This window comes from Ornithodoros turicata, chromosome 2 (assembly GCF_037126465.1).
Source record: "Ornithodoros turicata isolate Travis chromosome 2, ASM3712646v1, whole genome shotgun sequence".
NCBI lineage: Eukaryota > Metazoa > Arthropoda > Arachnida > Ixodida > Argasidae > Ornithodoros > Ornithodoros turicata.
In genome coordinates, this window is record NC_088202.1 from 4,289,411 (window position 1) to 4,315,290 (window position 25,880).

The 25,880-nt window shown below is 45.5% G+C and overlaps 1 long non-coding RNA gene across 1 annotated transcript; it reads right to left on the minus strand.

Annotated features, from left to right (window-relative positions):
• Window positions 1–22,410: 22,410 nt before the first annotated feature.
• Window positions 22,411–25,304, minus strand: LOC135383011 (uncharacterized). The gene is made up of 4 exons (XR_010419604.1): window positions 24,786–25,304; window positions 24,556–24,651; window positions 24,314–24,432; window positions 22,411–23,325 (listed from the first exon to the last, which is right to left on the minus strand). It is a non-coding gene; the product is annotated as an uncharacterized LOC135383011 (long non-coding RNA).
• Window positions 25,305–25,880: the final 576 nt, after the last annotated feature.

Here is a 25,880-nt window from a genome sequence, read left to right on the forward strand (position 1 = left end):
TTCTCCCCTACCGGTCCATTGTCCACAACGTGTCAAAGTCAGCGAAACCGAAACGTGAAGGATTATTCTGTGTTCAACCACTCAGCAAGCGCGGAGGATGCAATGCGTGCGCAAAGAGCACTGGGATTTTCCGAAGTCGTCTATTCACCTAACATGTGCACAACTATTGCTTAAATTTTTTCTACAAGAATCCGCAATATTTGATTTGTTCAGACTAAATTGAACGATGCATCATGAAAATATCTGTTAAGTTGACGTGGTGGTCCATCTGCTTTGCAAAGATTTGTGAAAGCGACGATTGTACCAGCCGTAGCAAAAAACCGTAACACTCAAGCCAGTGCAAAGTGAAGCCGTGACTCGGCAGCACAATGCACTACCTATAGCGACACAATTCTGCTAATTGATGCTTGAAGAATCAATTATCCCTTCAAACACTCTACATGTAATTCTCAACAGTATTCGTGAAGTTGTGTATAGCGCGCAAACTAGTTTAGACATACTCGTATTTCAAAGGAGTAGTATTTGTCGCGCAGTCGAGTGATAGGGCTACCTATTGCTGTCAATAGGAACTACCATTTTGAAGGCAATAGTCGCTATTAAAAACCAGAGGCTCTTCTGGCATCGGGGATCAACGACGACCGTGATGCCACAATAACCGTAATTGATTTTACACCTTCAGAGTTTTTTTTTTTCTTTTCATGTCACGAACCGCATACATCTGTTCCCATATGATTGATCCCTAATTGCAACAAGGTTCAGGTGACCGTCCGGAAGCACACGATGTGCAGCACCGTAAAATCATCCGCGATATTTGCGTGCAGGGCCTCACACATGAAATCCCATGTATGAAATGATATTTTCATTGTCTTTACTCACATGGAAAGTTGTTAATATTGCTGACGTTGTATCCAGGGTCTGAGCTCAGTGTACCCAACTGCTGGTATCGCTTGACGCTGCACAAAAGGAGAGATATGACGAAGTATAAGTATATTGGAAGGAAGTCTGTATCTGGTTAGGAGCGATGTTTCCCAATTGAAACTGGAGGCTATACACTATGGAACTGGCAGAGTTCAGTTGACGAGTGATGGTGCTTGTAAGAGCTAGGTAACTTAGCGTGAAGTCAAACACGACGCCACCGTATTACATCACAGAAGTGTACCAAAGAAATGCCCAATGAGGGAACTCCTTTCCAAAAACACTGAAACTACCGCGATGAGTCGTTACCAGCGCATTCGTCCAAACCTCTGAACATGTCCCACTTGCGGTTATGGTATCATAGAAAAATGAATATGTTCCCGTTTTTCGCTAACATTTGTGCTAGAAGTGTACACGGCATGACGTGGTAGGCGGATACGTAATGCTCAACTGTTCCACACTGCTCCGCATGCATGTCCAGCATACAGAGTTTCGGTGAACTAATATTTCATTCTCGATTTTAGGTTCCTCATTCTCCTAACGTGCTATCTGGAAGTAACCTTTAGCGTGTCAGGAATATATTTGCACACGTGTACCTTGATACGGAAACTGTCGTCCACAAAAACAAACAAGGCAGTACTGAATTTTTTTATTTAATTAACTACTTTGACGTGGTCCATGTATAAATGTTATAACTCCAGCTCTAAAGTAACACAAAGTAAAGTGGACGTCTGTAGGTACAACAATAATCATGTGGGAGACTTCTGAGCTCTCCTTACACTTTTGCTCTTTTTCGCTCTCTTCTTTGAAATCAACAAAACGCTAAGCAATGTTTCCATGTGCCCGAACCCATAACCTGCTTTGCTGTCTATCTGGCCGTGCATTAGGTTCATACTAAATTGAATTTAAGCGTGTATTCTGGGTGAACAGGTGTCGATCGATATACCACAAATATGCATATTATCATTACATATGATGGAATACAGCTATACTGCAGTAGCATGAACGTACATCGCTCATCAGCAGTAAAGACTATGCCCAGAAGCATCTAAATATGATTACTTTCTGTCGGCGAATTATTCTCTGTCAAACGAAATGTAATTGCTGATTCATGTATGGTTCACGGCTTTGTCGTGGGAGCATACCTTACCCCCATGATGAGCTGTATATCAACCTGAACATTTTCCCTCTTTTCTTTCATTCTTTACGCAAGTTTGGTTATGGACGAATGGCTTCCAATTTTTTCCCCTTGTGTTGGATGATGAGATTGAGAAACATCTCGGGAAGGTTACGTTCAGTACGTGCACGAACACTCGTGTGCCGGCTTATGTTCCGGCATATGCCGACACCGAAAGTGCTGTCTGCATAGAAATCTTAAAGGGTATGCTAGAATGAAACCTCCGAAACCGGAACGTATGGGCGAGAGGAGCGCCATATTGAAGCAGCTGATGTTTCCACGGCGCATGCAAAACAGAATCCAGTAAGCATACGCCAAACATAATGCAAAAAAAGTTTTTGGAACAGTAACACATAGCCCTAATCCATGAAACGCTAATATTTGAATGAAAAAAAAAAAAGACAGACACGAAGAAACACGGACACTACTCGGGCGCTGCATGGGGACGACGTTTCCCCCGCTACCCCGCTGCCTCGACCAGCACGACCAGCCTTGGCTACAAGCCTGGACAGGGGCGGACACTGACAAAATCCATAGCCAACGGAAGCAGCGAAGCGAGTGTTGCCAACAGTTTTCGGAATTGCGCCTGCTTTCACGGGCTAAAAATACGTGGCGTTCCCTCGGCCGATTCAATATGGCTTCCTCCGAGTGCCTACATTCAGAGACGGAAGAGCCCCGTTCAAGTTCTTTGCTTTCCTCCGATCCTCGCCCCGCCTTTCCTTCTAGCCTCTCTCCGTTAGATGTCTATGGCTGTCTGGGAATACTTTGATATGAGCAATAATTGCGCTTTGTAAGGATCAGGTCTATTCCTATTTAGGAATTTCGTGAGCATGTGGTGTGCACGATTTTATGCTCAACGTCAGAAGATGAAGCTGTCAAAAATACAGGATTACCGCCTTAAATTGGTCTAATACTCACATATGACCCCTTCTCAAGTACGCGTAGTCCATAAGTACACGTTTGTTTTCGACACCGTACACCTTGTTAATGAAGCAGACTGCATCAGAATAGAAATTGTTCTGGTAGCCGTAGTAGGTTGATGGAGATGCATAGCACTGCAACACAGAAAATGTCATATGACTTAGATGTTGGATGCGTAGGTCTACAGGCACGTACAAGACATTTCGAATGCAATTTAAATCGAAATGAAAATACTAACCAAATAAAGACATGACTATGACGAACACTCACAAACCAAGGTATTTAGAGTAGAGTATCAAGTACTCAGAAAGCATTTAACATATACGTACGTATATCAGGTACTTGGTCATAACTGCAAAAACGTATCGTTTGGACGAAATAGCTTCGTATTCACCATTATCGTCACTATTGCCGTATTCGTCACCTTCATATTCACCCACATTCCTCGCGGAATCATCCTATGGCGAACATTCCTCCGATTAAAACGTGTTCCTCGAACTCATCAGTTTCTCATGTCATCAGTTTGATAGAGGTGTGCTCTGGTCCCTCGTACCTGTTTGTCATCTATTCCGTAACATTTGGTAGCTCATCGCCAGTATCACTGCGGAGCTTAGGTTCCGGCAGGCAACATCTCAGGATGCAAGAAGGCGCAGCCAATACCACGAGTGGGGAGGGGGGATTTATTCCCCCCATTCCACCAAGCACTGGGGTAGAGTATCGCCTGTTGCGATGAAACTCCCCACTCTCCAAGGCCGAAAATAAAGTTGTTGTTGTTGTTGGGGAGGGGGATTGACGTGATCGGATTGGATCGGAGGGGAATCGATCCACGTAAACTCCATCTCACCACGACCGTTCGTTACGCATCGAAGCCCCACCATACCTATCGCATGTCAACGGGATCTCCCAGTATTCTCGAGAGCAGGAAACCCAGATATTGAGCTCGAAGACAGGACAACCACGAATGAGAGTCTGAAAACTGGACCATCTTTCAAAGTCGCTTTCGGGACTTATTGCGCATGTCAACGACCCGTAACGCGCATACTGCACGCAGACTTTCCGTACAACGTCAGGGGTCGCGAGAGAGTTATGCAGCGTACATGGAAAAGCAATCCCTTTGCGACCGCTTAGACCCCAATATATCAAGGTAAGAACATATAAATATCGTCAAAAAAGGTATCGCGGATGAAAGGCATTCGAATCTGACTGTCCTCATCCTGACTCATCCTGACTCCTGTCGCCTCCTGACTGTCTACATCGCCGATGTAATGGATGCGTGTAGAACTTTCAGAGAAGACGAACACGCGCATCCTGTACGACTCGTCAGCCGTCGTCTATGCTGCCCGCCACAGCAATACAGCTGGACATGCATACCCTGCGGCACGTAGTCGTACTGAGTACTGAGTAGTACGTAGTCGTCAACTGACTGGTGCGGAGCTGTCACCCGCTATGCCACGTCCTTCAACTGCAGAACCAGTTGTGTGGCCGATGTATCTGTTACAAGAAGAGGAATCAAGGCGTCCGTAGGGGGAGAGACGCTACCATTTAATGACAGTAACGCCATGACGATATGTCCGTACTCAATGACAGTGATGACTGAGCACGGATCTGGCTGGAATCTGGCTCAAGCCACATCAGCAGACAAAGGTTCTTATCTTTTTTTACAGTGTCGTCACCCTCCGCCACACATCATACACCGCTTATTTCACTTGGAACTAGGCAATAAGCCCTACGGCTCTGAGACGTCCGGAAGCATCCTTCAAGGCGCAGAGTCAACATGTGCATTGCGATCGGTCGCGATGTAAAAAGGTTTTCCATACAAGCATGGACGGAATTTGGTTGCTGCCCACATCACTTCTAGGGAGTGCTTCTAACTGCGGAGTAATTCTACTCTAAGCAGACTCTATAGAGAGAATCGGGATGACGCTGTGGGAGCACGGTGCCGCTGGCATAAGCACGCATTCCGGTGACGAGTCGTTGACCAAAGTGGGAGAGGACAGGAGCTGACGTGAAAGCAGCCTTTAGGTTGGGGATAACCTGTTCGCACTATGGAGCCCCGTCAAAAATAATATCAATGCGAAGAACTAACGTAAGTGGATTGGCGTGGTCACACAGTCGGCGGATGAAACGCCGAAGGGGCAAAGTCCGAGGAAGGTACGTAGCTGTTTGGTGTTCGTCGGCAACGCTGGTGATGCTGAAACTATGCGGATTTCGTCTGCATGTGCAGAAATCTATCATTGATACGAGGTGACCAAGCACTTTTATCTCCTGCTAACCGAATTATCACGAATTCCGGTTTGGCTGGAGTGCGGCCGAAGCAATGCTGTGAAATACTGCAGAGAAAGGGGTGAGCTGTACTCGATGAATAAACGATAACATCGCCCAGGTAAGCAGGTAAGCAGATGTTCCAGTATACTCCATGCAAGACAGAGTCATCATTTCAATGGTAGCCAGAGCACTACATAATCCTAAACGCGTGACACCTCGTAGAGGGTGTTACAATACACATTTCTAATCACCGTTGGGTTCGTCCTTTGGGAAACCTGCACCTGATTAAGACATGTTCCTCAAAGCCGCCTTAAATGAGATACTTCGGAACGATCTTCTAAAAACAAATTGTTGGGGGACGGTTTTGGTACATATTGGCCCCCAAATACCCGCTATGGGCAGTGTTTCTTTCTTACGAGACGTATTATGCGGAAACATCCGTTAATCTACACAGAAACCACAGTCACGGGAGGAGACGGCCAAATTTTCTCTTTCCCAGAGCTTCCGCATGAAGCCGGCGTATGACGTCATCGGGTTTGGAGAAGCAGCAGAAGTGGGAGTGTGCCGCCGCCAATCATAGCGGTTGAGGAGGAGCGTTCCGTCATGAGTTCAGGCCACTACGACCCTGTAGTAAGGACGCAAAAATATCAAAACTTTCGATATCGATAAACATCGCAATAATGTAATCGATAAAATCGATATTTATACCGATTAATTATTATTTATATATACATCGATATTTTGTCCATATATCGATATCTTTAAAACAAATATCGATATATCGATGTTTGAAAAGCCGTCACGCCATTACTTGAACAATTGGAGAAAGTTGCCCTTGTTTTATTATATTTCATCCGTATTACCGCTGAGGCACGTGATGAAGACGGTGACGAACAACGTGGATTACAAGGATCAATGAGGATACGTCCTCAATTATCGTGACATAAAGATTGGGGGACAAATAGTGCATGGGATTTAGGCGAGTTTAGGGATGTCGCCCTCTTCGTATCCGCACCAGCTTGCCTGCCTCCTCCTCCTTTTTTCCTTGAAAAGTGGATGTTTGCGAATACGGAGCCACGCCAGCGACAGAAAATCCTCGGTTTCGACTGTCGTGTACGTTGTGCGCTCGGTGAACTCGTTCTACACATTCCAATGTCTCGTTCTTTCGTTTACAGGAAACATCGGCATCATGTTCAAAGCCAAATCAAGAGGGAGAGGGGAAAAGCCTTCAAGTTTGACTCGCTCGACAAACTCGTTGACCCACTCTTTTTTTCATGTGCTGTCCCCGCGCCGCCGCCGCCGAATTACTGATATTTCTATCAGCATGCATATCGATATCGGTATCAATGTGAATATCAATATTGTTATCGATAAATATCCATATTTTACATTATCGATAATATCGATAAGAATATCGATATCGTTCCAACCCTACCCTGTATGCTTTCAATTTGAATCGGACAAGCGCGACGAAGTTTCTGTTGAGCCCCAGGTGGACGCGGACTGTAACGTCCGCGTTGCACGGGTGTTCGCCACGTATGACGAGTCTTCCTTCAGAACCTCATCTGCAATCCATATCTTTTTAGTTGTATCAGACTTGTGTCGATTATCAAAGGAGGTAATATCAACACCACATTGTGTATTGCATACCTGTTTGAGTCTCCTTTTGGGTACGCGCCACGTCGAGTTGGCATAGGAGTACCTGGGAAGAGCGTAGGAACAGCGTGGCGCGCCAACACTATGTCGAACCTCTCAGATTTGAAATGGTCGAAACATATTCTACTCTGTCGAATCATTCCACGCGATTCCAGTTTTTCGGAGTGCTGCCTCCCACTCAAGGCAACGCTATTAATCTTTCGAGAAGCGAACAACAACAGCTTTATTTTGAGATGGAGAGTGGGGAGGTTGATCGCCAGAGCCGATACTCTACCCCATTGCTGGTGGGAATGTGGGGAATAAAATTATGAGCCCCTTCACAATAACGATCGAAGTCCGATGGTGTCCAGAAATGTCAAAAGAGCTTTGAGCGTAGATCGTTGCTGGGCTGGATTGGGCCAGGGACCAAGCAATTTCGACAGGGAGAAGGGGTGAGAGTCCAGCTGAATAAGAGACTCGGAGAGTGCGGTTCGGGAAGGTTGGTAGTGGGGACAATGAAGAAGAATGTGCTCCAGATCCTCAAGAGCACCACAGTGGCAGCAGGTGGGAGAGTCAACTTGTCTCAAGCGGTAACGCCACTGAGCTGTAAAGGCCACATCGAGTCGCATTCGTTGGATTAATGCATCTTGACGAGAGGTGTTTCGTGGCATGCGGAAAGCGAGCGTTGGACCAACTCTGCTCAACATAGATGGGGGGAGAATGTCGGTTGTCCATTGGCGGGAAGCCAAGGGTGTCACGAGGCGTCGCAGAATGGAACGGCGGTCTCCTCTCAGCAGAGCAATACTGGTCCGTGTCCGATACGAGAGCGCTGCTTCTGCGGCGCTGTCGGCCTGCTCGTTCCCCACGACACCACAATGGCCTGGAACCCACTGGAGAACTAGCCTGTGGCCTGCTGCGTAGACAGTGTGGTAAGCCATTAACACATCTAGACGTGCGACTAGGGGTGCGTATGGGCCGCGTATGCCGGAATTTTCAATAGCTTGAAGTGCAGATTGCCATCCTTTGCAGAAGTGCAAAGGATGGCATAAAGTTCCGCAGCTGTTGAGGAGGTTGGATGTGAAAGGCGTCGTCCTTGCACTACGCCTTCAGATGGTATGACGAATGCGGAGGCGGACTTTTTTGTTGTGGGATGCGCCATCTGTATATGCTGCCGTAAACGTAGAAAACTTCTCGTCTACCAGAGCATGAAAATGGGCTCGGAGGACTTGGCTCGGAGGATGGGCTCGGAGGAGGGACCTGATCTCTTTTTTCCAGGAGGTTCGGAAGGCTTACGAAAGTCGGCGGTACCGGTAGAGACCAGGGGGCTTCCGGCGGTATAATGTCCTTAGATATGAAGCCAGTGAAAGTCGGGCGTGTCTTCTGCACTACTCGATAGAAGTCGCTTTCGGGGCGGTATCTAATTTTCATGAGGAGCGGGTGGAGGGAAATGTGAGCACGCAAACGTAGGAAGTGCCGAGCCGTTTCACGTTCACGTAGAACCTCAACCGGGAGTTCACCAGCTTCAGCCAGTACTTGCCGTGTTTCAGCCATTCTTGGAACTCCGAGGCAGAGACGAAGGCTTCGAGCAAACAGGGACCGAAGGGTATTTAATGATGTTGTTTATGTCCTGTGCAGAATAGGAAAACTGTAAAGCACAGTCGTCCTCACCAACGCCGCGTGAACTGCGAGCAGGGAACGCTGATCACAGCCCCATCCTGAGCCAGAAAGATGTTAAATTGCGGGTAGCCATCGCTGCACTTTAGTTTCAAGGTGTTTAATGTGGCGAGCCCAGCGCAAGTCCGAGTCGATTACCACGCCAAGGAAGCTGTGGAAGGGTACCTGCTCAAGCTTCTTGGCACCAACTAAAGAGGGAAATTGGTCATAGCTTTGTGCGTGAAAGGGAGCTCGACGCACTTTTCGGGTGAAAGGTCCATCCCAAGGTGCGTGAGGTACGTATGTACATTATTTAAAGCGAGCTGCACGCGGCGCTGTATGGCTGGGCGTGATTTTCCTACTGTCCAAAGGGCGACGTCACCTGTATGCACGGAGCCCTTTGCGAGGAATTACTGATTATAGGCCGGCCACCACCACATTAAAGAGTGTCGGACTGATAATACTTCCTTGGGGGACTCCTTGATGGACAGGATGCTGAGGGCTTTGGCCTTGGGACGTGCGGACAGCAACAGTTCAGTCCGTAAGGAAGTCTTGGAGCCAGATGAAGAGCCGACGGGATACCCCAAACGAGCGCAAGGCGTGCAGCACAGAAATGTGCGAGAAGGTATCATATGTGCGCGTGATGTCGAGGAAAACCGATAGGACGATCCGCCGAACTGGATCCATGGAGCGTCGGTGGCGACGAAATCCAGCGAGAGATCGGGAAGGGAAAAAAAGCGACACCCGACGGAGAAATCGACTTGTTGCCGGAACTTTTGAAGCAACACCTCGCGTCACCTCTCTTTTCACTCACTGTTGCAGAAAGAACGAGAAAACTATAACGCGTTGAAATACACAAGCACACGTCAAGAAAACGCACACCCAGTGACGCAGGACGGCCGCACAGGGTTGCCTGAAACACGTCCTTCTCACATTTCAAACGCAATTTTTGTAACGTCCGCACAGTTTTCAGCCGAGACATTTCGTAACTGCGTTTTAAATATGTCAATAACCGTAAAAGTAACAGAACCGCCTAGTATCCCGCTATTAACAATATAAAGGAGTTTAGCTTCACAACTGCAATTGCACGAATGGGCAGTTGCATGCGTTCCATTGCGCAGCTACGAAAGGCATGGCCGAGTCGGTGAAAGCACCCGCTCGTTGCTAGCCAAGGTCGTGCTGAACGTGGTCGTGGGACGTTTGTGTTCGAATGCTGCCTCCGACTGTGCTCTCTAGAGGTTTCCCTGGGTTTACCGGTAGACTTTCCAAACGAGTGTCGGCACAGTTCCCCCTCAAGTCGGCCTAGGACGAATATTAACCCGTCTTTCTGCTTTCCTCTCTCCACTTGCTCACATCTGTATGCCACTCACGGTCACAGTTGCTTCGCGGCACTAACAATGAATAAAAGAAAACTGAAACATAAAAAAATTAGAAGAAAGGAAAGGGGAAAAATAGGGGAAAGGTCAGCCAAACGGGACGCCGGCTTGCTATTCCGCACGGCATGCGACACGTGGAATATAGGATGAAGTAAGGGCGCACTTGGCCGACTAAGCATGTTGGCTTCCTGTTGATAAAATTAAAAACATTGAAATGCAATGCATGATAGAGGGGTAAAGGTATAAAACATATTTCAGGGGGTTATAGAGGATTAACGTATAAACATATAACATAACATATATAATGCATATATAAAGCATATATAAATATTTAAGACAGAGTTCGAATGCAAGTTCAGAATTCGACTCGTATTTAAAATATTTTAAATACCAAACTACAGAAAGAATAAATATTGTATATGCTTAGGTATTTACTCAAAATGCGAACAAATTTGCATATTGAGGACTGCCCTTCAGTCCTGCCGAAACACTGGTACACGCGTAGGGCTAGCGAACTTGAAAAAAAGAAAAAAGAAATATTGAAATACCGAAATTGAAATATTGAAAATCATGCCGGGCAGAAGCACTAACAGAAAAACTGGTGCGGAATTTCACGGGTGCGGAATCTTAATTAAGGAATGACAATTTATGAAAGAACTGGGGTGTTAGGCTATTAAGTTGGGATATTACGGGCAAACATTGCCCTTTCTCCTTGTTGTATGAGGGAAACGTATGGAACACCACGCATGTCCGTGAAAACCGCTGCCTTTGTGGCGCTGGAGTACTTTACTTGTGTTTTACTAACACAATGCCTCTTGCGGATGTCACGTTCCGCGTGGAACGTGAAAAACTGTCTGCGGCCAGCCAATGGTGATCCCTTGCAGCGCCACGCATGGTGAGCTAGCAAATCGATATCACCAGAGGCATGCCCACACGTTACACTACAGGTGCTCCAGGCTGTTGCCACATGCTCTTTGAAAGAAAAATTGCTGTGCAGATTGTCGTTGGAATCCGATAGTATTTATGAGCTCACCGCTTGAATGTTAAGCCGCCACGGTTTTCGTCTCTCCGATGAACTCATAGATGGCATTGCCACGAGAGTTCTGAGCACCAGTTTTTGCCGCAACTTTGTTATGCGGATATTAAAGACAGATTTGTACAACATACTTTGAAACAAACTAATCGAAAATACGTTGAGGCGGCTTTTCAACCCTTATGGATCTTCGGCAACGTGCATGGCTGGCTCCGTAGCTCCGTAGGTGCTTGTCCGACGTGCTGTTGTGCGGATGCTACAGACGATTCCATTAGAAACGTTATAAATAATGCCGTCACATCTTGCAGTCCATGCAGCAACGTACGGGACTTCCAGACCCGACAACTGCTTGCGCTCATGCGGCATGGTTGCCGCTGGTTGCGACATCTGAAGCAGCACCTTCTCTCACAGCGGTTCTCATCTAGGTAGAGGTGTGCGCCGAGGCCCTTTGTACCGGCGGCGGAGCGCAGGTCACTTTGTCCTTCCGCGGCTGCGGCGTCAGTGGGCAGCGCGTGTTTACACACGGCGGCGGCGCAGAGAACGATATATCTCATATATCGTAATTTTAGGGTCACCAGGATCGCCTTTAACCTTGTGGGCGTCAAACAGATGCCATACGCAGCAACAAAGTTACCTTTAAAGTAGCACAGAAGTCATTTTTAACACCCTGTTTTCTTCCTATAAAACTGTTAAGTAGACCAGTAAAATGCACCATGCGAAATAATTCACACCACGGAGTCATAATTATCGCAGAAATTGAATTTAAAGTACACCGCAAAAAGCGACCGTACGCAACGGCGGTGGAGAGCAGTATACCAGCCTGTGATCTGCCTGGAACCTCGCGCTGACGCTATAAGGAGAACGCGAGCTGATTGGTTCAGAGAAATGCTGTCTGCTACTCGGCTGTTCGGGGTTCTGAAAAAGCATTGCTATTGGCTCGGTCATGATTCGGCTGCTCCTTCTATCCCCAGTTCTTAGGGAGAACTGGCAAAACTGGTTTACGGCGGCAAAGGGACAAGGCGCTGACCCCCACTGACCGGCGAACCAGGACGAGTTCTCACTATAACGCCATCGGTGACGCGGCATCATACCTCCTCCCCCTCTTTATACCCGGAGTGGGGAGTTACGGCTGAACGCGCGGAGCCCTGTTTATGTGATTTTTTTTTCTGGAAACCAAATTTCACGTATCAAAACCTTTCGCTCTATTCTGTAAAATGACACACACACTTTCATCATACCTTTTAACCTGATTTTTTTTTTTTTTTTTGGAAGGCCCTCTGTACTCCTTTAATGTTCTTAAGCAAGCGAACATATCGTTCAAACGGCTTTGAGGTACCAGCGTCCTTGCAGAGACACAGGCACTCATTAGAAAATCCTCGTCCGCAACGCGTCTCCGTTTTCCGTAGGCGCACCCTTTCTAAAGTTCCGAAATAACTCAACACGTAGCTTTGCTTGCTCTTCGAAGACTCTTCGGAGACTTCGGAATCAAATGGATTTCAAGCTTGCGGTATTCCCACAATCATTTACACGAACTGAACACAGTTGTGAAATATCTCACTTGAAAACGAAGGGGGAATCATAAAAATGACTTTCGAAATTTGAAAATGTCTGGCTCCCATCGAACGTCGATGGAAGTACTTCTTCTTCTCTGCCCGGCCAACGTCACTGTGCATTAGTCATACCATTCCTGCGCTGATTTCTGACTCTCAGGGAAGCAGATTTTCTTTTAGTCTTTTTTTCATCCTTGTCTGAGTGATCTGATCCCCAATCTTCGTCCATTGTTTTGTTACGGGAATGTAGCACAGCGGCTACGACCGGCGTGGTATACTACTTGTCCGCTCCATGCAGGGTGACATAACGCGGTGGCCTTCGGAAGGGAAAGTTTTTGATACTCCTCTCCACAATCCTATTTCGGTTTGATTGCACGCTTATTTGAGGCATAATTCGTCACACGAGAAAGAAACAAAGTTGATGGCAGGTATAGTGTGGATGTTATGCACCAACTACGATATGCAGCAATTTTTTCACCGACCATTCCGAAGTACCTCTTTAAACCAGCAACAACATATGAATCAGGACTATGGCATGGGTTGATTCACCGCTGGAGAGCACTACCCCATCATACGCGAGACATTCAGATGTGAGGTACGGGAATGAAGTTAAAGTTATGTATGTAGAAGAACAGCAATTAAGCTATCCTCCGCTGGCTGCGCCACTGCCTCGTCAAAAGGAAAATGAAGGGAAAAGAAAAAAAAAGACGAAAGAAGCACCAATGGTCATTGGGCTACGGAGTATTAGACTACAGCGTAATACTACTCTCTGGGCAGGCCATGTTCACTATCTGTCAAAAATCAACTGTTCATGTCCCTCATAAGGCTCAAAGTAGGACTCTTCCAGAAAGATCTGGCGCACAGATTCCACATAACTCAAGCAACAGTCAGCAGAATTCTCACTGTATGAATAAACATTCTCTACCTCAAGCTAACAGGACTGCCACAGTGGCCATCTCGTCAAGTCGTCAACGCAGACATGCCACCTACCTTCAAGGAGAAGTATCCAAGTACAAGAGTGATAATTGACGCTACTGAACTCAAGTGCGAAGTACCCACCTCATTTGTCTTGCAGTCTGAAACTTACTCGACGTACAAATCCTCTAACACAATGAAATGTCTGATTGGTGTCTCCCCAGATGGAAACGTCACATTTGTGTCCCCACTTTACACCGGTTGCATTTCAGACAAAGAGCTAGTCAAAAGGAGTGTTTTTTTTTTTTTTGTCACTTGACTTTGAGAGAAGAGACTCAGTCATGGCAGACAAAGGCTTCAAAATCAGTGACCTCCTGGAACCTTTGGGTGGAAACCTCAACATTCCCCCATTCACAAAGGATGGAAAGCTGACTGAGGAAGAAGTCATTGCTACTCAAGAAATCGCGGCATTGACAATTCACGTGGAAAGACGTATACAATGCATTAACACGTACCACATTGTCGACAGGCGTATCCCAATCACCCTTGGGCCCATTGCTAATCAAATCTGGACTGTGTGCGCACTTTTTTGCAACTAGCAAAGCCCTATCATCAAGTCATATGAATAGCAATATTATATATTACGGAAGGCGTTCAAGTCAAACCGGGTCAAACTTACAGGCGAGAAATTAGTACTATTTTGCAGCATAATTTCCAGCTGCAGTATGCACTTGTGCCAGCGTTTCACGAGGGCTTGGATGCCAGCAGCGTAGAAATCCTTACCAGTGCGTAGCAGCCATGATCGGACCGCATTCTTGACCTGGTCGTCGCAGCTGAAGTGGCGGCACCCAAGGAAGCCACTTTCAGTGGCCCGAAGAGATGGAAATCGCTAGGGGCGAGGTCTGGACTGTAAGGGGGATGTGGCAGCAACTCCCAGCCAAGTTCCTGTAAGGTGCGTGTCGTGAGATGCGCGGTATGCGGGCGTGCATTGTCCTGCAGGAGGAGGACTCCTTTGGTGGTAGTGTTCAACGTTTCCACAGAAAGGTCCGTCTTTCGAGCGAGTTCGGGACATATTATCCATCGGTCCTTGAGGATCAGCCGCTCCACAAGTTGGATGTTCTCAGGAACTCTGACACTGGGCTCTGAGCCGCCCCGGCCGGGATCATCCTGCACTGATGTACGGCCGTCTCGGAACCGTTTCCACCACTCAAACGCTTTGCTGCGGCTAAGTGTATCGTGGCCATACTGGGCCTGAAGTCTTCTGTGAATTTCAGATGACTTTACGCCTTCATTCTTCACGAGAAACTTCATGACAATTCGCTGTTCGATGCGCGCGCTCACCTCGTTGTCTGCCATCTTGTCTATAGCACGTGTCTTCTCTTTTGCACAAACTTTGGACCACTATGTGGTGGACGCGGAGGCCTGTCACGTGTGAAAATGAAGAAGTCGCGCGAGCCATTTGTACACTCAGGAGACAGAAAGTCCCGGTTTGACTTGAACGCCGCTCGTGTATATATATATATATATATATATATATATATATATATTATATTATATATTAAATCCCCGGGCTAAATAATTCGCGAACGGGTGCACCAATCGAAGAACTTTCTTTTTTACAAGTATCTGTCCGACACCACCTAAAAGCTGCGCACCGTGTGAATGAGTGGGAGGCGCTGATTATTTAAATAAAAATTCAAATGAGTTTCTTGAAAAAACGTAACTTCTAGAGTAGGGCGCCGTCTACATTAAAATGGGTACTACCCCTTTTGGGACCTTCACTGGACACCTTTTAGAGAATAATCTGCCACCGAAGCGGGTTATTTCTTGCAGTAATTAATTGGTTTCGGTTACCGAATTTTTGTCGCAGCTGCTTGCGGCGAAGCGCAAAAGGACTTAATTCACTGGTGTAAGTCATTGGTGTAACGACCTAATTCATTGGTGGATAAGGGAGTGAAAGAGCGTCCTTTTGCGCTTCACCGCGATCAGCCGCGACAAAATTATATAAACCGAAACCAATTAATTACTGCAACATATGACCAGCTTCGGTGGCAGATTTTTCTCAAAAAGGTGTCCACTGAAGGTCCCAAAAGGGGTAGTAATCATTTTAACCCCAGCGCCCTGCTTTAGAAGTTATGCTTTTTTACGAAACTCATTTGAATTTTTATTTAAATAATGAGCGCCTCCCACTCGTTCACACGGTGCGCAGCTTGGTGCCGGTATCGAGTAGATACTTATAAAAAAGAAAGTTTTTCAACTGGTGCACCCGTTCGCGAACTATTTAGCACGGGGATTTAACTGAAACACCCGGTATATTGTGCAATATTGTGTAGTAGAGGTATGTAATAAACAGGGTGTCGGAGCGAACCGAAAACCGGAACCGAAAAAAACCGCTATTTTGGTGCGAACCGGAACGGAATCGAAACCGTATACGTTTTTTTCGCTCAGGAGGGAAACCGAAAACTATATTTAACGGTTTTCGGTCCAAGAAAAAACTTCGCCGGTTTGGACTACGGATAGGCGAATGAAACAGACGTCGTGTGCTCTGAAGTCATGTCATGGATACTATACGAGGGTTACGGTTACGGTGGAATGTATGTCGATATACTATGACCCTTAGGCTCCCTTTGTAATGGTTTATCGTTCGCGCACGCACACAGACTTAGAGGTACATGTGACTCTCTAGCAATGTGCCGTAGTGTTCGTTTTAATTTGATCCCCGCAAACTCTCTTCAATAAAACAGAGACCCAAGGAGGCTGCATAACGGCTCTCTATCGGTAATGTCGCGCAACGCGTCCCTTGTTTGAGAGCAGCTAAGTTGAATACATCTACGTATACGCGAGGGCAAGCCCGTGCGAAGTGGCAACTCTTTTGTGAACAGGACACGAAGAAAATAAAACGGAGCCGTCGAGCGCGTTTGTGAGTGAAAGTGTTCCTCGATTTGCGTCGTACTCGTGCGGTGGTGCTTGCTGGCTAGGCAGTAGCAACAGACATTCGGATGGGACGCGATCGCTCCAACCCAGCAAGAAAGTACTTTACGTATGGCATCACGCCAAACAAGTTCGTTTGTAGCATGTGCTTCAACAAAGGAGAAAGCCCATTTGAAGAGACAGTAACCTACCAATTAACCATAACCTACCAGAGCTACCAATTTCACAGCTGTCTATTAATATTAAATACCATGTATGCGGAATAAACGGGTTTACATTTTGCAACACCGATTTCTTTTTTTTTTTTTTTTTTTGTGGGGATGGATATTCCCAGCAGAAGCGGAACCGGTTAAAAACCGGTATGAACCGTTATTTTTTTACTCCGGAGCAGAACCGGTACCGGATCGTTTAAGATGTAACCGGAACGAAAACCGGAACGAAAAACGTTTCGGTTCGACACCCTGGTAATAAATAATGGATTGCCTATTGTTTAGGGTGAGTGTCGGTGCTTTGTTGCAATTAAATGGTACAGGCTTGCTATGCTAATACACAAACGTGATATGAAGTTTAATGTGAAGTCATCTGTTTACAATGTTTACAAAACGGCAACAAATTAATATGAAACAAAACACATATATACACCGTACGTGATAACATTACACATATACATGACACAACTGTGGTGGCACACGTCATGCATTTCGAGTCAGCCATCGATTCATGAGTTCCCTTATTCTGTCCTGGAATGAAAACCTTCTGTTGCATTTACCGATTTCTGAACTGTGAAAGCATCCTTCAGGGACTGACCAAGAAGACTGTGTCACTAAAATCATACTGCATCCTATTACCCCGCGTCCCATTGTCAGACGGGAAAAAATTAGCTGATGTATGAATACAAACTTTTTAAACAATAAATCTCCTAATTAAGCGACCTTACGTTGTTTCGTACATGGATATAATAATCCTACCACTGACTGTGCTGCCTGAGGTTTTCCGAAGACTTTCCAGATGAATGTCTGGACAGTTTCCCCTATGTCGGCTCAGGAGGCATACTAACCCGCTGTCCCCTTTCCATCTGGCCACTTCATACGCCGCTTATAGTCACGGTTGCTTCGCGGCGCTAACATAAAATTAAAAAGAAAAAGTTATAATGTGTCTTATTCCGATACTTCCATACCTTGATGTAAGAATCATTCATAAATTGATGGTTGACTATGGGTTGCACAGTCCATGATACAAAATGTACACATTGCACAACAGAATAAACTAAAGGGATCCTTCTAGGTAGGGAAGAGCAAACAGGAAATAGAATTCATTGAGCTTTGTTACCATGTCATCACAGAATTCTCGGCACAGATATACTCTAGTAACTATTACCCAAGATGGGAAGTAGACTATAACGTCTCCCCATGTAGTGTCAGAGCACTGTACTCATTCGCCATACCGTAGCGTACAGATGGCGAGGTGAACTCCTTTGGTCGAAGGAGGTTTCGCAGGTCGACGTTTGTCCATGGCTGCTTTCTTTTGCAAAACGCTTCAAAGCGTGATGCTGTGAGCCGGTCCCTCCTTGCATCCTTTCACACCTGGCAACAAGCTTGCTGCCTGGTATTCTTCTCAAGTTGTTGGACTTCTTCATTAGACAGGAGTATGCTCTGAAGATAATGATTACTGTAGTGGAACTGCACTTGTCTGACATACGCACAGATACACAAACATGTTTAGCTACACACTGCAAGATGTTTACCATGGTGCCTTACATCTAGATATCATCACAAATTCAAGACTAGATATTTGCTAGTGTGAAGGGAATACGTAAAAAATAAAACAGGCTTACTGTCAGAACTGATGGAGGTGTGCTGATTTCTGGAAGCCAGTGCTTGCAATCTTTGAAATGTGTGAACTCCTGAATGGTGACATCGCCTGTGGGATTTCCTGGTTCTACACCAACAAGGCACTCAGAGCCAAGTGGGAGAATGCTCTGCTGTACGGCCACTAGGCTGTTCTGTGGTGGTCTTCTGTACTTGGTATCTGCATACGTGCAGTCTGTTGCCCCCTCAATCATATCTGTAAGTGTGCTGCTCACAAGGCCTTTTATTTTCTGTGCAAATGTTACTGCAGCACATCTCTTCTCTGCATGTGTCTGTCTTTTTCCTGACGTCGTAGAGTCTACACAAAAGTGGGTCTGCCAGCCCTCCTTCACTGATTCGACGACAGTTCACATTCATTAGGCTTTCTGGTGCCATGGCTGCCCGAGGTCTTCCCCACTGCCGTGGTAGCTCCGTACAAGAAAAGTCTTGTGGGGGTTGCTTGTGCCCCAAACTTTGAATTTGGGGCCACCAACTGCATGATTTCAGCACCCACCCAAACCTGCTGTGCAGTTGCAGAGGCAGCGCAGTCAACTTCACCTGATTCGGATAGGTTGATGTTAACCAAGTAGGGTGCACCGGTCTTCTTTTGGCTTCTGAAGCACCCACAACTGATGGCGTACACTCGCTGGTCGCACGTGCTGTGTAATAGAGGTTCGTGTATCACAAACAAATATATATACACTCAACATTACTGAGCACTGTACTACAAGAACCGACGGAATATTCACTAGGAAAATGCGGTAGAAGAGACAACGTATAAAGCTCGTGCAGACACAATAGAATGCCCCGTGAACATGAGATGAAAAGAACATGACTTCCACGTTTCATTATACATGTCCTGCCCAAAGCAGGAGCGACATCCCGTTACGACATTTTTTCCCCTTTATAAACTCGAAGAAAGACTTCAAAGTCACTTCGTACCTGTCCAACAACGATGGTGTCTTCATGGACTGCAGCTCGACGTACGACTCAGTAGTGAACTTGTAGCCGCGCTCCATGTGTTTCTCCGACGTTGTTTTGAAGTCGTAGCAGCGACGTATAGCGTCTTGGGTGACAAGTGGAAGCTTAGCTATATCGCTGAACCATCCAGTCTCTTCGTCAGTCTTTTTGGCAAACGAGGAAAGTTTCCTAGCTGTCTGTAGACGTCAGAATCTTACTAATCTCCGCGCACTCAACTCCTCGATCGTCGTACGTTGCGGAGACAATACTCAAATATGGCGCTAGGGTTCACAAGCGCCGAGAGGTGGCATCACTTATGTATAAGGCGTATTGGAAGTTGCAACCTACAAAACTTGACCCATGGAGTACAGAGCCGAGTAGGAGTACAACCGTGGTACTGTTAGCAGACAGGCATTCATGAATGCCTGTCTGCTAACAGTACCACGGCTGTACTGAAGTGAGCACAGAGTTGCCGCTGCTCCGTTTTGTAGAGCTACTGGTAGAGCTCGCATCCTGTTAGGACAGGTATAATGTTGCGTTAGTTAAAAAATTGTCACAGTCTTTTCGAAACCTTGCCTTGCAGTGCTAACATACACGAGCGCAGACAAAAATACACAGACATAGAGACACAGATTTTGACGGTTATTGACCCGCGCGCCGACCGTTATTGCTCAGCGGCGGTGGTCCGCATACAAGTTGTCGCGGCGGCGCACACCCCTTGATCTAGATGAGATGGAATGCGAGATCTCCACGCGGCGGCCAATGGTAGCACCACTTGTGTGGTGCTCACGAAAGATTTGTAGGGTTCGCTCATAAATGCTATCGTCTTTAAAAAAGAAGGCGTCTAGGGAGTAGTTTGCAAGTTTGACCCCTTTTATGCCGTCGACTCTCTCGTGCCGTCCTCTCCTCTTTACCTGTCTCATCGATTTCACTTCGAGGAGAAACGTCCACAGTTGGCACATTTTGACACAGGGGTGACACAAACCCGCCATTGTTGTAACTACCCTCATGCGGGTGCTTTTGACAAAGCTGCCATCTCGTCCTGGTCGTACGTCATACAAAACGTCATTTTGAGGTCATGTGACTTTGCTTACATGTCGTTTTGCCGCTTACCGACATATTTCCGTCGTCATAAAGCCAAGAGATGGACGTATTTTGCCAGCGTAAACTATTCGGTGCTTCTCCCGCAGCATGGTAGCCCATTTTTCATTAGATTAGTACATCGGATCGGCCCAGTGGGTCTTAAAGGTCAGCTATGCCGATATCCCAAATAGTCGAAACGGTTGTGATATTCTGAAAGCCCACATCCAACTCTCCCCAAAATGCACCTTCATTCTCTCAGTTCGGTACAGTACCATGTAAAAAAAATAGATAATTCATTCCGAAACACACATGGGCGCAGCCATTTTTATGACGTAGATGCACCCGAACGGGCATTGTGACGTGTACGCGCCTTCGTACTTGTCAGTGGATTTCAGCTACGGCTTCTCGCGGCTTCACGTATCTGTGCTTGAAGATGGCGGACAGCCGGGTTCCACCGTTCCGCGATAAGTAAACATTGCAGCAGGTGCGAACCGATTCGCGAACCAACCTCTGTGCGATGTTGTGACTAGAATTCGTCGTTTGTGTTTTGTGAGCACGTACAATTTGTATCAAGTCGCATCTGCGTTGCCTTTTTACAGCACTTGCCCATTGTAGAGACTGACGTTTCGACAGCCGTGTTAGCAAGAAAATGCCGACAGCGTTTTATTCCTGCAGGAAAAAATTGTGCTATGTATTTGAGAAACCGCATACTACTATGGGACAAGTTTTACGTACGATTTATCAATGTGCAACAGCGTCGACGATGGTATGTAACGACGAGAGACGTAAAACGAAATACAAATCACATTTTAAACTTTTTGTGGGATTCTGTGCATTTTCCAGAAGCTTTCTTTGAATCACACACTCCCATGTCACGCTGCGTTGTGTGGCACGCTACAAACTACTCCATTTTATGTCTAACCTCTGGATATTGTTTGTAATGAGCGCCATCGCACAAAAACATGCACACGAAAGCTCCAGTATCCATGTGGTTGCACACTATGCAGACGCAAAAGAAGTACCAGAGCACATATTGCCACTTAGAAATTGTATTTTTATAAATGTGGTGCCTGAAAAGATAGGGCATAGCATAGATCCTAGAAATCAGGTGCACCTTATCCTTCTGTAGAGTGCTCTTTCAATTCACAACTCAGCCCATGGGGTCTAAAAGTCTTAGAGGCAATTATGTGACTTGTCGTCCTGGGTGACATCACTGGCCAGCCTCAGAATTAATTCCGTGCTCATGAATTATTGTACAAATCACTTTGTATGTAGGACATGATAAGCAATATGTAAGTTGTAACCTTGTCTGCAACATTCTCGATTGCCTCTTACCTTTACAGTTAGAGACACGTTACCAAACCATTTGCAAAGGGCACTCTTACAGAGGCCTTGTAATTTGCGTTTTTAATTTATAAGTATTCAATACAATACATATAAGTATACAATACAAGTATACAATATGTAATATGAAATTTATATAAAATAAAAATAACATATTCATAAAAAAATTAATGAAAAGGCTTCATGGAAACAATCCGTTAGCATACCCATTACACATGAAGCACAATTATATATGCTTGGACATCATCTAATTAATCTTCTGAACCATATGTGTGGCTGCATACGAAATTTTTTATGCGCATGCTCTACCTTCCTATTCCTACATGTGCACACGAATAACAGTGAATATATGTGAAGTGGCAAAAAGCAACGCTAGACTCTATCATCATTGTGCCCCTCTAGCTTTTCCATATTTATGTCTGGTGAACAGGGAATATCTCACTAGAAAAGAAGACATTTGTGCATTGTTTGGCAAGCAAATAAATATATTTATTTACATTTTCCATCAATCAACAATGTTGTGACCTGGCGCAAATATTAATGTCAACAAGGAAAGTACTTACATCTTGTGCGATAATGTCAGGAACACAAAAAAGCTAGATTTGAAACCACTCTTACGTCGAAGTAGTAGTATTTGTGGGAAGCTACGCAATTCCTGTCCTGCAAATAATTTAAACCATATGTTTCATCTGCCAGCGTGATGATCCCCTGAAAAGCAATTCACACTTGGCGGGAACTACCGGTTCTGAAACCTATCCCTGATATGTGTAGCCATCATTGAGGAAACCCAAGGGCTGCGGTGGAAAAGACAAACACACACGGGCTATGTTCTCACTGTGTATCAGCTGCTCTGGCTACTAAGAACAACATGTTCCAAATTAATATAACATGGTTTGACATGATACGCCGGCGAAAGCTAACCAATAAAATTATTAGTTAAATGTACAATACGTAAACACTTGCCATAACATGACAGTTTCCTTCCTGCATTCATGCGCTACCATTCAACCCACATAAACAGTGTACTGAATTTTTTTATAGCATTACACGTCGTTTGACAGGACTTGAACAAGATTATATAGCACACAATAAAAGTAGAATGAACATAATGTGCAGAAAAAATGGCTAGGAAGCAAGCGAGCTGGTGAAGATGATGCATATGTAAAACCCCGAGACTAGGGAACACAAAGGGACGTGTTCGTGTCTGTCCCTTCGTGTTCCCTAGTCTTGGGGTTTTACATCATGCATAATGTGCAGCTTTCCATTCACGCTTAATGGCCGTAGCAGTAATGCATGAAGGCCACTGCTAAGTTGTGTTGAGAAACACCACTTTATGTTTGCCATGTCTAAATGAAACGTACCTGACCTGATCCAAATTAACCGTTCTGAGTCTGGAACACACAAAGAGAAAAACGCAACACATGCCACAAACATTAACAGATAGGCAAATGAGCTGTGGCGAGCTCCACCTTGGGACAAAGTCAACAAGTAATTCAACAAAAGTCAATGAGCGCCTGAAATGTAACATCTCTGACTGGTAGCAGGACGGTCCACGTTCAATTCCTGGTGCTAGCACTGACTGGCTTTTTCATGAATTATTTGTTGAAGTTTCGATGTGTTGGAGAACAATTCGTCAACCATTGTTTCCTCATGAGGTGATGAGGGTTTGTCATCCCAAAGAGACTCCCTTTCTGGCATGTGTCCTTATGGATGCTCATCACTGCAGAAAATAGAAAAAAAGAAAAAAAAAGCATTTAATGACAAGAAATGGATAGTCTTATTTACTGTATAATGATTGTGCACAACAGTAAGAAGACTTTCGCACAGAAGGCTGTACTTCTTGACGTCTAACATCAAGTTACAAAATTCTAGAATATATGACATGTTGTTAGGTAGAGAATAAGTAGAGTTATTGAGTTGTCGAGTTGAGTTGAGGGGGGAGTTGTACCCCCTTTTTATTTTATTTTATATGATTGTATAATTATTTTTATGTCTGTACCAACCCTCGCTCTCTACATTACAACATGTTTTATATATTCTGGGATTTTGTAACTTCATGTTAGACATTAACAAGAGCAGCCTTGTGCACGAAAGTCTCGTCTCATTAAAATTTAGATGCTCTCAATAGTCTTCTTTCTGTTGTGAATCTCTATCGCAGCATACCTGCACATTGCTGTTCTACGTACTGTGACTTTGCAGTAAGAGTATGGACTTTGGGTAAAAAGACTACACAGCACTGCTCAGGTATTTTTGCCTATCGAACAGTATGTACGTATGCAGTATGCACACAGTATTTGTGCACCGGACCCACTAAAAATGTAGTGAATGTGGCATTGCCCACGGTAATGCACCAAGTTGAACACAATTATTGTAGAATCCAGGTATTTTAGCTTACATGTCAAGCCAGTACCACATCCAGTGTGAAGTTGTGACAAATAAAGTTTCCATTTTTCTTAGCTCTCAGAACACAGACAGTGAATTAATAAGAGTAGACAATGTTAACATGAATTCTGGGCTATTCTTCAATTAAAGATTCACAGATAGTAAAGGCGCCTTCCTCAATGGACGTTGATGACACCGAAAATTCTAAAACGTTATCAGAGGCGACATCAGCTTCGGTGTGTCAAAGGATTGTATGTCCAACAGTAATCTAGCTAACAGTAACAAAAACGTGCAAAAGACAAATTAACTGAACTAATGTAATGTACCTTCTATATCAGACAGTGAAGCTTGTAACACCCCATCCACAGGAACCAGTGTCCAGACAGCAAAAGTGCTTGAACTGGGAGATAGCAGCTAATCGGAATGGCGACCTTTGTTTTCCACCCTGAAAGCACAGGTTGTAACTTTGAGGGCAGATTTAAATGTGGTGTCAAGATGTCTGCATGTGAGTGCACATGAAAAGTTGAACATAGGTGAATACTCAAATTATAACACCACATTGTCATACCTGTTGGTGTTGGTAGACTGCAACTAACGTGTCAGCAATTTCTTCATGCACCAGATGCAAGCCAGATCGTGCTTCATTTCCGCCTTCAGAGTGCACCTGTGATAATTCAGAAGTTAGATTATCAATACTATTGTGTTGCTAATCGTGGTTATATCAGAGTAGGCGCAGTAGGACAGCTGCACTATCGATTCATTAAGCTTGCTATTTTTTATATCTGAACCTCGACTTACCTTTTTTGCTCTCGTTGTTTGCTTTGATCCTCCGTGGCACGTTCAAAATGTTGTGCGTCGGCCACCTCAGATTTTCATCAGACGATTTCGTGCCGAGATTCCAAATTGCCTCTGGAGTCGCGCGTAACCTATGATAACATTCGTGGACGAAATCCTTGCAGTGGAAATTAGCAGGCACCACTGTCAGCCAAGAGCTTCGCACTGCTTGGTCTTGTGGCAGCTTATAATAGGTAACACTTGAATGCTCCGATGAATGTTCTAACAGCGTAGCACCGTCGCATCTTCGACAACTTCGCCGTGGCATATCACGTTATCATATCGCTCCAGCCCATAAAAGGCAAGGTCAGGACAAGGAAGTGCACCTTCCAAACGACGCCGTGCCAAATATATATATATATATATATATTCACATGCTTTGTTTCCGGCTTAGCAACAACATAACAGCTGTTCGCTTATGTACGATGCACAGAGGACGAAACGAAAGAAGCCAAGCGGCCAAGCCAAGAGTCCATGCCAAGCCAAAGACAGATAACCGAGAGCAGTGACGTCGGTGCGCCCGTGCGCAGGGTTTGCCGACAGTCTGACGGCCGGGCGTGGGATCTAAAAAAACTGTTTTCTAAAAAACTACGAACAGTTGGAGGAAGATATTTCGCACACATATCAGTGTTCGGTAATGAACACACAGCGCGAGTATCGCTCAGTTCCGCGGCACTTCAAAATCGGCATATCTGACCTTTAAGGCGCGGTCGTCATCACAGCCTTGGAAATCGTACAAGTGCCTTAAGTGCACAACTGCGCGTTTTACTGCGAGATTATCGGATAAAAATAATTACCATGATCGAAAGACATGCAAAACGTCGCACGGAAGCAACAGCAGCATTGTTCACAAACGGTCTGGCCGCCGATCACGGGCGCCTCCATCTTTAGGTCACGCGTGCCTTGACGTTTGGTGTGTCGTGCGACCAGGACCTGTCCAGGATGTATTGCGTTCGGAAGTACGCTTTTTTCTACGGAGCAATACATTGAATGCCATCCCTGTGCATTTTGATCCTGAGGCACAGATGTAGCTATGTGCCACGTCACTTACGCCTGGCG